The sequence below is a fragment of the Mus caroli genome, unplaced genomic scaffold (genome assembly GCF_978045245.1).
Source record: "Mus caroli unplaced genomic scaffold, Mus_caroli_1 scaffold_8, whole genome shotgun sequence".
Lineage (NCBI taxonomy): Eukaryota > Metazoa > Chordata > Mammalia > Rodentia > Muridae > Mus > Mus caroli.
The window spans coordinates 26,521,203-26,537,955 of NW_028227263.1; the positions used below are offsets into that span (position 1 = coordinate 26,521,203).

At 43.4% G+C, this 16,753-nt stretch overlaps 1 pseudogene; it reads right to left on the bottom strand.

Annotated features, from left to right (window-relative positions):
* Positions 1–14,001: 14,001 nt before the first annotated feature.
* LOC110298052 (non-histone chromosomal protein HMG-14 pseudogene) lies at positions 14,002–16,133 on the bottom strand (annotated as a pseudogene).
* Positions 16,134–16,753: the final 620 nt, after the last annotated feature.

Below are 16,753 nucleotides of genomic sequence, written 5' to 3' on the forward strand. Positions count from 1 at the left end.
TGCACGCTGTCAATCAATAAACACAAATCAATCCTGTGCCTCACAAAGACTCAGCAGGGTGTTAGGTGGATGGGTATACTTGCCAAGGATATAAAGGATCTCAGGTAGGTTTTGGTGAAGCTGATCATTAGCAGACAAAATAAATTAGCAACACACAGATTAGGCTTCAAAATCAAAGGCATTGCATGTAAAAAGGTTGGTAGAGGTGATGAGAATGCTTCCCAGAAAGGGAAGGCTTGAGTAAGGTCCAGATCACTTATCCATTTATAAGTAAGCATGCAGTGAGTGACTTGTACATTACATGGAAATATTGTCTAGCTACTTTTGACACCATGTTTCATTTTTTCTACCATTTCTTACAATTTTCCACAGAGGAGAGATCCTGTTTCTCCTCTACAGATGGGAAAACAAAGACCCTGAAGGACACATAACACTGGCAGCCTAGGAGTCAAATTCAGATTCCTAACCTTGGAATACAAGACAGACTGGAGAGAAGCCAATCATGGTAACACATGCCTGTGATCCCAGTACTTAGAGGGGCTGATGCAGGAAGATCTTGAGTCTGAGGCCATTCTGGGCTATATAGCAAGGTCTTATCTCAAAAGGAAAGTATGAGAAGTGGAACTTATGGGTTAGGGAGAGAGCATGTAGGTTGTTGTCAGGACATGAAAAAAGAAGAGATTGGAGCCCTTATGAAGTACCCTCAGGGGGGTTCTGCAGTGAGTGACTTCCTTATGTTCCTTCTTATTGGCAGTTCTTCCTGGATTCTTGTGTAGATAACTTATCCACCCCTTCCCTATTCCAAGAGAGGAAGGCCATGTCTGGTTTGATTATTGCAGACTCTGCAGCACAGGGGCTCCTGACTGGCAGGTAGGCAACCATCAACAAGATCCTGTGGAATGGCAGACCAATTCTAGTTCCCTGGGGACCAAGGGGTGGAGCTTGTAAAGGACAAGGGCTCATGTCCATGGCTGCTCTGAGTCCCAGTCATTGTCAGCACCCGGGACAGCTCCATACCCTGGACAGCTGCTCCTGACTATATATTACTGAACTTTGCTATTTTGTTTTTGTAAGTCATGGTCTTCTGTAGCCTAGGCTAGTATATATATATATATATATATATATATATATATATATATATATATGAATGACCTTAATTCTTCTGCCTCCACCTACCAAGCACAGAAATTACTGGCATGATCCAGCAATGTAAAAAGAGATGGGAGCATAGGGGAGTTGAGAAGCTGAAAGAGGGATATCCCTAGATTGGAAGGACACCCATCAGCTTAATGGAATAGCATTTCAAGTCAGCTAAGCTATTATCCCTCATTACTGGTGTGGACTCACATTGTAAAAGACGGAGACAAAGAAAAACACACCCGCTTGACCAGGAAAACGTAAATGCTTTGCTGGTTCATGGCCCTGATGGTCCCCTCTGTGCCTTCTCCCTGTCCTGGTCAGAATGGCAGATGCCCTTTAGGACTCTGCAGACATCACCATCAACTTGATTCTCATTTTGTGAATTCATGTTTTCCTAGGGAATATTTATTCAGTACTCTGTGTTCACGCAATTATTGAAATTATGCCTAATTATGCAGTAGTGGTAAATAATAATCTCTTAGCTATAACAACATGCACTATTTCTGTGACGGGGAAAGATTTTGTACAATTTTCTGGGAAACATCCTCATGCAAGAGTGCCAATTAGGAAGGAGGAAACAAAGTGCTTTGTGTATTTGGTTGTGTCGTAACTACTTCTACTCAGTGCTATCCAGGAAAAGTACCTGTTTATCCAGCCTTGGGACTCTACTCATTGAATAATGGATGCCATAATTGCTATTACTAGTGGGTAATTTTAATGTAGCTCCCATCATGTGCCAGATCCCACTTTAAAACAAGATTTAGGCTCCATGCTAGCTTGAGTGCCTTCAGAGATCAAGGAATCATGCTTCGTCCCTGGAGCAGGCTCTGTTGGGAAGACAGCGGAGGGAGAGGAGAGGGGTCTGTGGTAAATGGTAGTTTGCATGCTCCATCTGTAAGACCCATCTACCACTTAGCTCAATACAAGGCTGCTGTGTAGAGAGGCAAGGGTGGGGTTTCCAGGCTTTTGTTTTCCCAGGTGTCTGAAACAGGGATTTTATTGTAAACTTTATGGATTTTTAAAAATGAAAATCTAACCTGTGTCCTCCAACAACAATGTGCAACCATCAGCCCCATTGCATTCCAGCATCAAATGCCTTTGGGAAGACTTGTCTTGGAATGGGAACTTGATGACTTGGTTGACCGTGACATATGGCAAGGGAAGGGACATTGCACAAGGCCAACATGGCTCCTTTAAAAGCCAGTTTTCTTTAGTATCCTATGGAGGTGATTTTAGAGAATGTGGACTATTACAAAATGTCTGACTGGAAAAGCCTTGCGGATGATGACTGATAGAGGTGCTGGCAGCTCAGAGAAGAGGGGCTAGAAACAGGCAAGCCAGAGTCACAAGGAAGCACCCATTCTCTCCTAGTCCTGCATTTGAAGAGAAGGGGAATTTATTAGTGTCTTTTGTTGCTATGGAAAAATGCTGAAAAAGAAAGAGCTTATGAAAGAGTTTATTTGGGCTCACAGTTACTGAGGAATTGAGTCCATTATGATGGAGAAAGTGTAGTGGCAGAAGCTTGAGGCCAACTTGTCACATAGCATCAACAATTAAGAAGAGAGAGAACAGAAAGTACAATCAGGCTATAAAACACCAAAGCCCTTCCCTGGAGGTGTAAAAAGGTCCTTAGCCTTCTCAAACACCACCACTATCTGGGAATGAAGTATTCAAGCACATGAGTCTATGCGGGATATTTCATATTAAAGCCATCACTGGGATGATCTGTCCTTGGAACTAGCAAAGACAGGGATTCAAAGAGAAATGATGTTGGGTTATCAAAGTGAGAGTTCCTGCATCAGCTGGTCCAGAAAGAACATGACTCTTCACTCTGTATAGCAGAGTTCTGAAGGTTCATGCTCTTCCCCTCTCAGTGTAAATGCCCTAATTTGGGGAAGTCAAGTATACAACTTCTGTCCTGTCACACCCTCAACTCCCCTCTGTCACATTCACTGTACTTGGTAGCATCTGTTTATGTTAGAGGCATCTCTGTCACAACCTTGGGAGTGGGGATTTTTGTCTGTCTGACTCACTGTTCTATCTCATTCCTAGCAGCACAGTTCTTGACATACAGAGGGCCTCAGTAAATAATCTTGTATGGGAACAAGCAAGTAGGTTGCCCTTTGACCTGAGGTATGAGTTATTTCACACCACAGTGCCTCACCTATGAACTGAGGTTCTAGGAATGACTGCTAGTCTTTCTGTTGTTATTTTTCCTGAACTAGTGTATATTGAAAGTGTACACTGTATCCACAATTGAGAACTTACAGACCTTCCTCTTGTCATTCTCTAAACAACACAGATATCCATTTATATTGCACTTGGTAGTAAAGCAGTCTAGAGACAATTCAGATGCTCACAAGGACAGACATAATGTCTGAGATGAGACCTGGAACATAACTGTGAAAAGCAAGAAAAACTGTACCTTCACTGTTCTCCACACATCAGAAGAGGGCATCAGATCCTATTACAGATGATTGTGAGCCACCTTGTGGTTGCAAGAACTTGAACTCAGGACCTCTGGAAGAGCAGTCAGTGCTCTTAACCGCTGAGCCATCTCTCCAGCCCCTGTTAGTATTTTTATCCCATGTTTTAATTGAGCTTTTTGTTAGATTTATTTACTTAGAGAAAGGCATGTAGAGGTCGGATGACAATTTGCAGGTATTAGTTTCTTCTTCTATCATGTGGGTCCTGTGGGTCAAATTCAGCTCATCAGGTCTGACAGCAAGTGTCCCAGCCCACTGGGTCATCCTGCTGCCCATATCCCATCCTTTGCCTGGGAAAGACCATGCAGTTGTTGTATGACTTGTTCAGGACCCCCACAGTAAGCAAGGGAGACATGAGGAATACACGAGGAATCCACCTAGACTGTCTAGGTCAGTATTACTTTTCCTCGTAGGAATTTGGAAGAAGAAACCCATTGCCATAATCTATATTTTGGATCTGAAATGTGCCCCCAAAGGCTCCCAGTGTCAAAGGTTTTGTCTCAAGTTTTGTGGTACTTCTAAGAGGTGGGGCCCACTGGGAGACCTACAGGTGACTAGGAGTGTGTCACTGAAGGAGACAGTAGGAATCTTGTGCCTTCCTCTTCCTCCTTCTTCCCTTTTCAACAATGCACTGAGAGTTGTTCTGCTACACACTCTCCACAGTGGTATGAGGTCTCAACACAGGACCCCAAAGCAACAAGACTGTAGTCCAAAGCCTCCCACACTAAAGCAAGTGACACCTTTTCTTTGGGGAAAGTTGATGATCAGATGTATTTGTCATAGTAATGGAAGAGTGATTACCATGTCTTCTGTTAGTGGAAACTCCAGCTAAGTCCATAAAGCAGTGATATTTGTTTTGAGTCTTGACCGATGCATTTGAACCTGGAAGGCAGAGGACACAGTCTTCCACATGGAAAATATAAGTGAGAGAAAAGCCCCAGATAATAGGTCAATCCAAGAAAAGCTCGAGTCAGAGGGGAGTCCTGAGGAAGGATGGATCCACACTGCTAGAGCTTAGGATTATTATATCTTCTTGGTGTTCCTTTACTGTGTGTCTGCCACGTGCAGGGCACTGTGCCAGGTCCCAGTGAGCAGCAGACTCCCCCTTCCTGTCCTTATGCAGTCTACAGGTCTTCAGTGCTGCCTGCCCAGCATCACTACAAAGGCCAAAGGAAGTAAGCAAGAAAATACTTTGAAACTATGTGTGAGTGTGTGCGTGCGTGCGTGTGTGCGTGCGTGTGTGTGTGTGTGTGTGTGTGTGTGAGTGTGTGCGTAGGTGTGTGTGTATGTGTGCCCATGAGCATATTTGTTTCACTCACCTGGCCAAGGGGAAGAGTACAAGCTGAGAGTTTAAAGTGTTTCCTTCAAATGAACTACAGGACTACTCATATCAGAAGAGTGGTAAGTTCCAGGAAACAGATGTGCAGCAGTATGGACTTGCCAAGATGAGGTCCTGTGAGCTTAAGAACTCTCACTTTGCAAAGTACACTATAATCCTATAGTGTTAGGACACTGAGCTAATTAGATGAATGTAGCAATATGGGGGAAAGGGGAGATATTTTTCAGCATAAAGGTGTGTGTGTGAGTGTGTGTGTGTTTCTGTAGTCTGTGTGTAGACATGAGTGGAACCAGGTGTGCTCACACTGAAAGGCTAGATGTCAACATCAGGTATCCTTGATCACTCTTCATAGTGTCTTTTAAGGCAGGATCTCTCGCCAAACCGTGGAGCCTGCCATTCTAATTGTAGCCAGAACTCCTGGAATCCACCTTTCTCCACTTGTTCAGCTCTGGGGTCCCAGGAGTGTGCCACCACAGCCTGTAGTTAACATGATATCTAAGCTCAGGTTCTCAAGTGTGCACTTTTCCCATTGAGCCATCACCCCATTGCCCCATCGCGCCAGCTTAGTCTTTTTTTTCTTTTCTTCTTCTTCTTCTTTTTTTTTTTTTAACAAGTAGGTATGTTGCGCTGTTTGTTACTGCAAGCTATAAAACTGACAAGAGTGAAACCTGGCTCCAGTGGGAAAATCCTAAACAGTCCTGTGATTAGACTCAAATGAGTGAGTTCCAAGCACCGTGGCCTTGAGCTCCCAGCTGCACCTTGCATCTCCAAGAGAGCTTTTAAATCTGCTGATGCCTGTACCCAGCTACAATGATTCTGGCTTAATTTGTAGTGGTGTGCCTTGGATGTGGTCTTGCTATTTTATTTGTCTTTTGTTTTGCAGTGCTGGAGAGATGCAGCCTAGGGCTTTATGCATGTTAGGCAAACTCTACCACTGAGCTGTATCCCAAGCCCCACGTGTGCCACTGCTGCTAAGAACAGTTCTCAACATCAGTTGTAATTACAATCATCTAGAGGGTTTTTTTTTGGGGGGTGGGGTGTTGTTTTAAATCCCAGTCAGTTTGGGAGATAGCATAGTCCATAAGGTTTCTACTATGAGGACCTGATTTAGGATTTACAGGAATCATTTGGAAAGCTGGGCTTAGAAACGGGTTACCTGTAACCCTAGCTTTGGGGAGGAGGGGTAGTGGAGACAAGTGGATTCCTCAAGCTCATGAGTCAACCAGTCAGCTTAGACAAATCCATGAGCTTCAGGCATGCCTTAAAAAGTATAATGGTGGAGAGAGATTAAGGAACTATAACTGCTGTCAAAGTCCAGCATCCTAATGCTTGCACACAAGTGTGTGCATGCATTTGCAGAATCACACAAGCATGCAAAGATTTAAGGTGCAGGAAATGACCCAGACCAGGTACATGATAATTCATGGAGGTGAACACAATCCAACAGTCAGCAGTGATCACAGGAAAGGATGAGAACACTCCCCAGCAGGCACACAGCTACTCCACAAAGCAGCCCTTTACAATGTATATGTTCTCATCTGATAGCTATATAATAGATGTATAAGCAAAGAAAGCTGTGACCATTAGCTTCACTGATAGCATCCTGTGTAAACCTGCTTGAATCAAAGCTAACTTGTATGGTTAAGCTTGTATTGTCAATCAGTTGGGTTAAGAGCTGCATTAGAAGTTAATGTTTAATGAGGATTTGGTTTGTGCCAGGCATGGTTCTAAGCAGAGGACATAGACTTGACTTAATGAATGTTCAGAACAACCCAAGGTGTTGTCAACTTTACAGATGAGCGAATAGGTTTGCCCATAGGTTGATGAGTGGATAGATGAGCAGAGAGGCTCAGTAGCTGGCATAGGATGGAGTGAGCCAGTATTTGGGATACAGTAACCTGGCTGCCTGGCCTGAACATTTAACATTTACATAGTAGGAAGTCTGGCTGGAAGTTCAGAGCATGTTAATCTCATCTCATTTTATGGACACCCTAAAGTTAGGGCTTGTCCTTTGCATTTCTACTGGAGATCATGGTTGGTGACCTCGGAGCGAGTGGCCTTTCTGATTAGTTCCATGGGGTCCCTTGCCTTCTCTGACTCACAAGATTTAATGAAGGTTGAAATGCACTCAAGGCAAGGAGTAGGACAGGGGCAGATACTTGATGCTGCATGCCTCAGTGTCTTTGTTTAGGAGGAATTTTATCTCCTCAAGTCTCTGGTTAACTGCAGTTTCACTTTTCACACTTTGCCCAGGTTCTCGTTAACCCTCTGAGGAACCCCCGGATCAATTCCTACCCACTCCCAAACAAAACCTTTAGCTAAGGCTGAGCTTCATGGAGGGGGGCTGCACTTGGCCAGCAAAGCCTTCTTGAAGAGCAATTTGGATTGTGGAAGGATGGATGGGTCCCGAGTCTTTCCAGTTTAGGGCTCCCATGGAACACTGAACATCTCTGTGTATTAACACAGGAGAATTTGAAAACAGGTGTTAGAAAGAAGAATAGGATGTGTAGAGAGGCTCAGAGGCAGAGGACCCTAGCAGAACTGCTGGACAGAAGCCTCGAGGGCAACACTGGCCAATGAGATGTTCTCTCCTCAGCCTGCAAGTCTAACAGAAGCACCTCAGAACAAGACTACCGAGCAGTTTATCTTAAACCATCGGCTGTGCTATAATTGAACTCCTTGGATGACTGTATTCAACCAAAAAACACTGAGAGGAACCTGGCTTTTGTGAGGCTCTCTCAATTGACAAGCATTTTGGAGAAGCAAGGGGAAATCAGCTTTGTTGCAGTTTTGGACAGATGCAAGAGGCAAGAAGAGCACAGGCCAGAAAGCAGAAGATAAATGCTTTTCGCACTAATGGAAATTCTAGCTGGAGATACTAACATAAGCCATAGGACTTAGGGAGGTCTAATCCAATAGCACGAGCTGCAGTTGGAGATATGAGCTGAGCTATTTAATTCTTCAAAGACGAGGCAACTCCAGACATTATCTAATTACACAAAGTCTCTTTTAATGATGGTTTCTCAAAGGCGCTAACCTCCCTTATGTGGATGGCCAGCATCACACAGAGCCTCTTACAAAGCACATTTTAAAGTCTTGATTATGCCCACATTGAAAGAGCCTACTTGGTTAGTTCCAGACCTGTGAGTGACACTGTCCCCAAAATAGAACAATGTGGATGGCAACTGAGGAATGACACCCAAGGTCTGGCCCCCATATACACTCATTAACATACACACACACACACACACACACACACACACACACACACACACAAATACTGGAGGTCAAGAAAGGATTCATCTCCTGACTCAGGACTGTTGGGATTTCATCAGAATTTGGTATGATCTAAATGTGTACCAGTAACCCCCTACACCTGCATCTTGCTCATGCAGAGCCTGAACTTGTACCCATATGTGAAAATGCTAGTCCTAGACTCAAGATGCACAAGATGCAGTTTGCAATTTGCATGGCTTCCTAGAGTTTAGTGACATTTAGCTTAGCCAAACTTGATAATGCTTTCTAATCATTCTCTCTCTCTCTCTCTCTCTCTCTCTCTCTCTCTCTCTCTCTCTCTCTCTCTCTCTCTTTCTTCCTTCTTCCCTCCTCCCTGTCTCACTTTTCCTTTCCCCTCTCCTCTGTGTCTCCTTCCCTTTCTTTCTCCCTCCCCTATCCCCCCTTTCTCCCTTCTCCCATCCCTTTTTCTCCCCTCCTCTTCCCTCCCTCTGGTCCTCTACCCTCCAACAACCTTTGCTTCCCTTGCACATCTGCTTCTTTAAATTAAACCAAAATTAACAGCATGACAAGAGCCACTAAAGAGGTCAGGGTTGAGATGGATGTGCACTATGCTTTCTATACTAGCTTTTCAGGCTTCCATCATCAACACATTAAGTTTTGTCTTCACACTAATCCCTTCAGGATTCATTAATCAGGACTACATAATTCAAGAATTAGAACTTTGAATAAAATATTCATATTCTTAACAGGAGGAGTAAAGCATAGCCTTGTCTCTCTAGGCTGAAGAATGCATCCTCTAGAAACGCCCAGACTGGTAAAGAATGCACCACCCTACAACAGAGGTTCTCAACCTGTGGGTCGTGACTCCTAGGGGGATTAGAAGGACCCTTTCATAGTGGTTGCCTAAGACCACCAGGAAAAAAAAGCAGATATTTGTGTTACAACTCACAATAGCAAAATTACCACAACATGAGGAATTGTATTAAAGGGCTGCTGCATAAAAGAAGGTTGGGAACCACTGCGCTAGGAACGCCACAGACAGTGAAAAACACATCCCCTAGAAGTTCCTCAAATGTCTGAGAAAGATTTCCTCATGCCACTGACCAGAACTGCATCCCATTCTCTCATTTTCAAAAGGAGGCAAACTTCTTGTTCCAAACATGACGTATCCTTGGACTAGGGGGATGCTCTATCCTTCCATGAATTCCATTCCTTAAAGAAACCAAGTTGTATCATCAAGAAAGAAGTGGAGGAGAGAGCTGCTGGGAGAAATCACTGGGTGGAGTGCATAGGCTGCAAGGGTGAGGTTTTGAGTCTGCATCCCCAGCACTAACTCACAAGTTGGACACAGTAGTGCATCCCAGTGGTGAGAAGACAGAAGTAAGAGGATAGCTGACGCTCATTGGTCAACCACTCTAGCAAGAGGCTAGATGCACATTGGTAACTCTAGCAAGTTAATAAGCTTCAGTTCAATGAGAGACCCAGTATCAAAAAACATATAAAAAGTAGACGGTACCAGAGAAAGACATCGATGTCTTCTTCTGGTCTCTGTGCATGTGTTCACATGGTGCATGCAACCCATGACAGTTTTGAATCTTCCTAACTGATAAAGCAATCAATATGTCTACTGTTCTCTGTTAAGTGCAGATTTATTTGCTGTCCTTTTCCTTAGCTGTCCAAGACTTTCTGATCATTGCACTTTACATTCATTCTTTGTTTCAAGAGACCTTTATAAAGTGTGTGAAGTATCAAGCAAGGGCTGTGTCTGTGGAGATTTGGAGGTAAGTCCACTCATGGCAGCAGACTAGACTGAGTTATTCTGCACAGCTCTCATAATTTGGAAATCTGTGCCCCAGTTGTTTTTAATATAAATACTACCCTTTTCCATATATAAACAGGAAAAGATGGTGTCCTAGCTGTTGGTACCTTGAATTGCCCAGTGCTGTTTGCTGTGACAGAACTGGAGCCATGGTCTGGCTAGGTGTCTGTTTGAGCTTGGACTGACCATTTTCTCTGCTATGCACAACAATGGAGGACTATTTCTTCTGCAGTGCATAACTCCATGTCAGCACAGCAATGCAACTTGTGTAAATGTGTATTCCATGTGTGGGGTGGCGTGTGTGTGTGTGGGGGGGTTATAGCTAATCCTCTTTGTTCCTGAGCTTTCGTTCTGTTCTGAGCAGTCCTGCCCTCATTCTCTTCAACAGTACAGAACATTTAAAAAAAAATGCCCGGTATAAAGATTCCTTTTGTATTGTGAAGTGTCTGTGGTCACAGCCAGCAGGTCACTTATTGACATTTTCTTTTTACATCAAAGGTGCATGGAAGAAGTCTGCTTTTTTCAGGGAACATTAGAATTCCAAACCCCTTCACACAATGTAGTTGCATTAAACAGCTTTCTGTTAAATAGCAAAATACTGGAGATTGTCAACTTATAAAATAAAAAGTTTGACTTTAGCTCATGATTTTAGAATGTCCACTCCATGAAGAGTTGGCTCCACTGACTTGAGTCTGTGCTGAGACAGTACATCATGGTGGGAATACACAGCAAAGCAAAACCACTCGTATACAGGACAGTTTCACAGGTGCCCCCCTCCAACACAGAAGGCTTCCAATACATCCCCAATGCATCACCCCAATGAGGGGGTCTTTGGAACCAAACCACAGTGGTTAGAATTCACCTGTCTCTGACTGATGAAAAATTGTCTGTGGGGAATATTGAACAATGACCTAATATTGACCTGCAAACAGGAATCTCTTGTTCATAGTATAACATTTCCATTCATAATACACCTTTAATGTAGTAGATTTTTAATGTAGTGCCAAAAAGACTTTATATGTCTTTCCTATTAAATGGGTGTCCAATTCAGTGATTTTATTTCATAACAATGCAGGAGCATAAAGTTTAAAAAATGAAATTTCCTTTATCTTGCCAAAAAACCCAACTCCACTTATTTTCTGCCCCAAATCTCTGCATTTGTTCAGACTTTTCTCCTGTACATTTTCTCAAATAGATATATTCTTTTTTTTTTCGAGACAGGGTTTCTCTGTATAGTCCTGGCTGTCCTGGAACTCACTTTGTAGACCAGGCTGGCTTCGAACTCAGAAATCCACCTGCCTCTGCCTCCCGAGTGCTGGGATTAAAGGCGTGCGATATATTCTTAGATGGTATACAAACTATGACATATAGTACACACACACACACACATACGCAGATTGCTTATGCTAGGGTTCACTTTGTTTTTATCATTAAAGTTTTTCTTACATTTATTTAGTCATTCATTTGTGCACCTGTGTGTGTCCATGCACATGAATGTGTGCCACAGCATGCATGTGGTGTCTAGAGGACAACTGGCACGAGAGGATCTTTTCACTCTACTATGCATGCTCCAAGGATCAACCTCAATCCCCAAGCCTAATGGCAAGGACCCTGGTCCATTGAGCTATTCCCCAGGCCCAGTTCTAGGACTGACATTTTATTGTTTTCAAATTATACTGTGAAATAAAGATCCATTTTACAATCAAAGACATGGCCCTATGGCCGCTGCTTTCTTTATTGGCACATAAAATAGCAGTGACTCATGCAGCAAGCAGCATTTTAGAATAACAGAATACAGGAGAGCCAGAGTATCCAGAGTCATGGATGAGGGACTGTGTGCCTTGCTAGGGCAGATTTTTCATGGAAGGTTTCTCATTCATTTCCACACCTTTGCAAATGGTCTCTACATGACTGCACCCACTTTTAGGGTAGCTATGTTCCTTGGAGATGGATTTCTACACTGTTCCTAAATTTCCCTGGAAGAAACAATACTGTATCAGCCATCATTATCCCTAACCTTGGGTTTCATACATATGTATTTGTGGAGGAACTATTCATATCTGTAAATTCTCAAGGCTGTCCTCAAGATGGAGGGAAAAAACAAATGAGCACCTAGATGCATGTTCAAATTCTGCCTCCAGGGCCTCCATGTTGAGTGCCTCCGGGAAGTATAGATTCTCTTCTACATTGGAGGCCATGTATCGACTCTGTAAAGAGATATAGCTTTAGTTTTGAACATGTTCAAATTGACTATGTTCAGTTTGAACATATGTGTGCCTACAGAGGCACAAAGTCATCACTTAGTGTCTTCTTTGATCACTTTCTGCCTTGTTTATTGGATCCAAAGCTTGCCAATACTGGCTTGTCTACTTACTCAGCTTGCATTGGGGACTCTCTGTTTCTGAGTCCTGGGTTATAGGCAGCCATCATTCCTACCCAGCTTTTTCTTGGCTTCTGAGCATCTATGTCCAGTAAGTAAGTGTTTTATTGGCTGAGCCATTTTCTCAGCTCCAGTGTTTTATCCCAATAAAAATTCAAGCACAAGAGCAGTTGATAGACTAGATGTGTTTCACAGGACACAGTTTGCTAGCCCAAATGAACAATCCACAGACTTGTGTAGGGATGCCAGACTTCTCCTCACCCAGGGTTCTGACTAGTGTAAAGTTCATAGCCTTTCTAAGCGTGAGTTTCTTACCTACAGTTGGGAAACACAATGAAAGATTACAGAAAGTTTTAGAAGTACGACTGAATAAAAGTGAACTCTTGAGTTCTGTTTATTTCTGAGATTAATGAAAATAAATCTTTGTCACTGGATATCAAAGGATAATGGGAGGCTATCAAGAAAGCACTTGCAAGTATGGTCGGTTCTCCATACATTCAGATCTGGAGCCACCCATTGTGGTAAGCAGAGGTAACTCTGAGTAGATGTGTGTTGTTGACAAGCTGGCAATGACAAGGACCCAATGCTCAGATCCATGAAACATGGCAAAGACTTCCCCAGACTAGCCTCAAGAAAATGGGAGAGCCTTTCCTCCTGGTCTTAATGCAACTGTTGATGGTGTATGAGGAAAGACTCAGTGTATGTTTAGGGTCCTGAGAGATTGTTCCTACCAGGATTAGTCAAACTTGCCTTGCTACTCCCTCTCTTTCACAACCGAGATTTTATTGGTTGTGGAGCAGAGTACAGACATTTCAGTTCTTAGCACATGTACCCAGACTCTAAAGAGTCATATATTGTGTTCATGTATCCAGATTCTGAAGAGCTATACATATGTTCATGTACCCAAGTGAAGAGGCATGTGCTGTCTCTCTTTAACTTTTTCCAGTGATGCTCCAGCCTCAAACTTGGCAAGTTGTTCTTAAGTCTTCACACAACCAAACAAACACCCATAATCCACATTCCACTGAATCCCAATTTCAAGCCACATACAGTATGGACTCAAAATTCCCATCATTCACAGCACATTATCACAACTGTTAGGAAAAATGGACTGCCATGCCCAGAGACTTAGCACTTCTGAGAGGACAGGACCAAGGAGTAGCTTTTTTAGGAAACAGTTCTACTAGAAACATGAGACCAGATATAACTGAAAGTATTCTAGACATAAAGGTACATCTGAGACTCTAAATTGACATTAAGCATGCTTTGATTTGTAGGACATAAGATTGTTCTCCTCCATGGAATGTTATGGCAACTCCCGAGATAGTCACAGCCTCTTTTGATTCGGTATCCTGGTATTTTTTTCATTATTTTTTCTGGTTGTACCTAAAAGTAGATAGATAGATAGATAGATAGATAGATAGATAGATAGATAGATAGATAGATAGATAGACAACCAGCAAATGATTTACCTCTTAAAAATTTATTTAAAATTAAATTAATTATTTATACTTTAAAAATAGGATGAGGTTGGACTACACCCCACCTTTTAAAAGTGTTTCTACAGCTACTGAAAAGCGTGAGCTTACAGAACAGTTAATTAAATGATTCCTCTGGATTGCACAAGAAGGGAGGCAGGGATTGTTGACCAAGGTGATGGATGGCTAGTCAGGCTGGCCTTCTTTTCCACTTCAGGGGCTGGACTCTGGGTTTTTGACTCTCCATTTTCTGTAGGCAGATCTGTGGTTTGCTGGTCAACCACTTCAGTCTGCTGCCCTTTGCTCCCCTCTTCCCCTTTGTTTACACAGTTTTGTCTGATGATTTATCCTTTCCTGTGACCCTTTCCTGTTTCCTGTCTACCTTGGCAGGGGCAAGCTTGAGCAAGAGCAGAGCAACACTTGGGCTCCACCTTTGCTGTTCCCTCCTCATGGACCTTCCTCTTGGGCAATGTGGTGGCATGGGGTGGGAGGCCTGAGATGCCAAACCTGTCACTTAACTGCACTGCCTGGCCACCAGCTCCTGTTGCAGGGGTGGGGTGATGGCAAAACTGGCCTTCTAGACTCAGTGCAATACCGTAACTCTGACTCCTTGTTCAACTGTGTATAATGTTGTGGGGAGCTCACCAGAGATGACTACTCAGACAGTTTACAGGCAACTGAAAGTCTTTATTCCACCTGGCTGTGGCTATATTCAGGAATTCCAAACCAGACCGTAGCCCCAAGGAAGAGAGGACCAATGTCCTGTCTTGCTTGGCAGCCAGGGAACACTTCGTATGAGCAAACAACTTTACAGAAACAAAGATAGGTGGTTAGCTGGAGGGGCTTCTGCACAAGAAGCTAAGTTAGATCTTGAACTCCTAGAATACAGCTAGGTAATTTTCCATGGGAGTCTCCATCATGGAGATGAAAGTCTAGCTAACCCTGAAATGGCCTCAGCAACAATACAAGATGAAGGGACCTCTGCACTGTCTTACCCTGTCACAATAATAAACACATTGAGCTTCCAGGATGCTGTGACTTCTCCATTCAAGAGCTCAAGCCACCTGATCCCAGCTGTTCTGTATCCATATGCCTGCTGTCTCCGCACTCCTTCACTGCCACAGTTTGTTTGACCAGTCTCTAGAGTCATGAAAAGACACAGCAGTCTAGCGACCCATCCTTATCAAAAACATTCAAGAAAAAAAAATATATGCTACCCAAGCCAAAGCTTCATGTCATCCTTCCCTAGACATCATATAACCACTCCTCACACAGCATAGGCAGGACTGGATGTAATGAAAGCCCTCTGAAGAGCTCACTGTGTGAGCATCTCTGACTCTGGAACCCTGGAGCCCCTGGGACAAGTTCTCGGTGGTACTGAGTGGTGACTCTCCTTGGAGAAGGGTGCAGCTCTTTGATTATTCTGTTTGTTTGCTTGCTTTTGCCATGCTGGAGGTTAAAGCTATGGCTTCAGCTTCATATGAAAAGCATCGTCCACCGCTGACTGCAGACCAGCCTTAAGTCGCAGCTCTTTCTGAAGCTTTTGCCTTTCTTCTTGATGAGAAAATTCAGTCATTAATCCAAATTACTAGACCATGAGCAAAACAAACAAACGAAGAAACAAGCAAACAAATAAACAAAAAACCCAAGCCCCTCTTACAGTGTCTGCCACTGCATAGAGAATCTGAACCCACTGAGCCCCAGTGAGCTGAAAGAATCCCAGCTCTCTGCAATGGACATCATTGTTTAGTGTTGGCCTCAGAGCATCGAGCAAGTCTCTGTGCATCACAAGCAGCCCATGGATCCTTCCTATTATTTATGCCAATTCTATTTGATCACAGCTCTCTTACAGGATGGAAAGGCAGTCGTGGAGATGTTGATAAAGCTGTCACCGCAAGATAGAGATAGGAGGTCTCATTAATATTGAGAAAAGAACAAACCCATAAATAAGAGATTATCAAGCAAAATAAGATAGTTTCTCTTCCGAAGTCGGAACAAATCTCCTGTGCAAAGCCATGTGATTTCCCCAGGCATCTTCCCCATCAGCCAGACCTATAGAATATGAATGGTGCAGAGGAGGGAAATTGGTATGCAGAACAAGGAGTTAGAAAATAATTAGAGTCCGGAGGCTCCCTCTGTCTTGCATTTTATCTGGGAAATCACCAAAAGTGGGATAGGAAGGTCCAGACCACACTTTGACCACACTGATGATGTAACCGTGAATCTGAAGAGGAGGGAGAAGTGAGGAGACCATCCCGCTAAGGACAAGTGGCTGAGTTCAGATAGAACAGAGGATCAGCTAAAAGTAACAGTCCAAGAAGGACAATACTTTGTTGTACCAACCTGTTTAGTGATCCATCCCCTGGCACTCTGTGTCATCCTGCCTCCCTCTTATTCTGTGGCTCAGTCACACTAACCAGTGCTCCTAGAGGTGACCCCACTTAAGGCTACTTGACTCCTGAGGCTGAAAGGAAAACACATTTTATTAAGTTGCAGGCATGAACCATGTGGGCCTGTCTTCAAGAGATACCTCAGCATCTTTGATACAAGATTTAGAGATGGATATTTGCCTACTGTGAAGTGATGGTATCAACAAGACATACACAATGGCTAACAACAAGGGAGAGATAGAAGAAGTAAGAGAGGGAGTTGGAAGTCAGAGGCAGGAGAGGGCCAGCAAACGTAGGGAAGACAAATGAAGGTCGCAAAGAGTGGATGGACAACAAAAAGAACAGCAAGAGAGGAGAGAAGGAAGAGAGAGACAGCAAAGCAGAGAGGAGAGAAAGATAAATAAGTTGAGTAGGTGTACAGAGAGCTGGGAGGATGGAAAAAGAAGAAATGGAAAGGGGTAGGCAGAGGATAAATAACAAGACA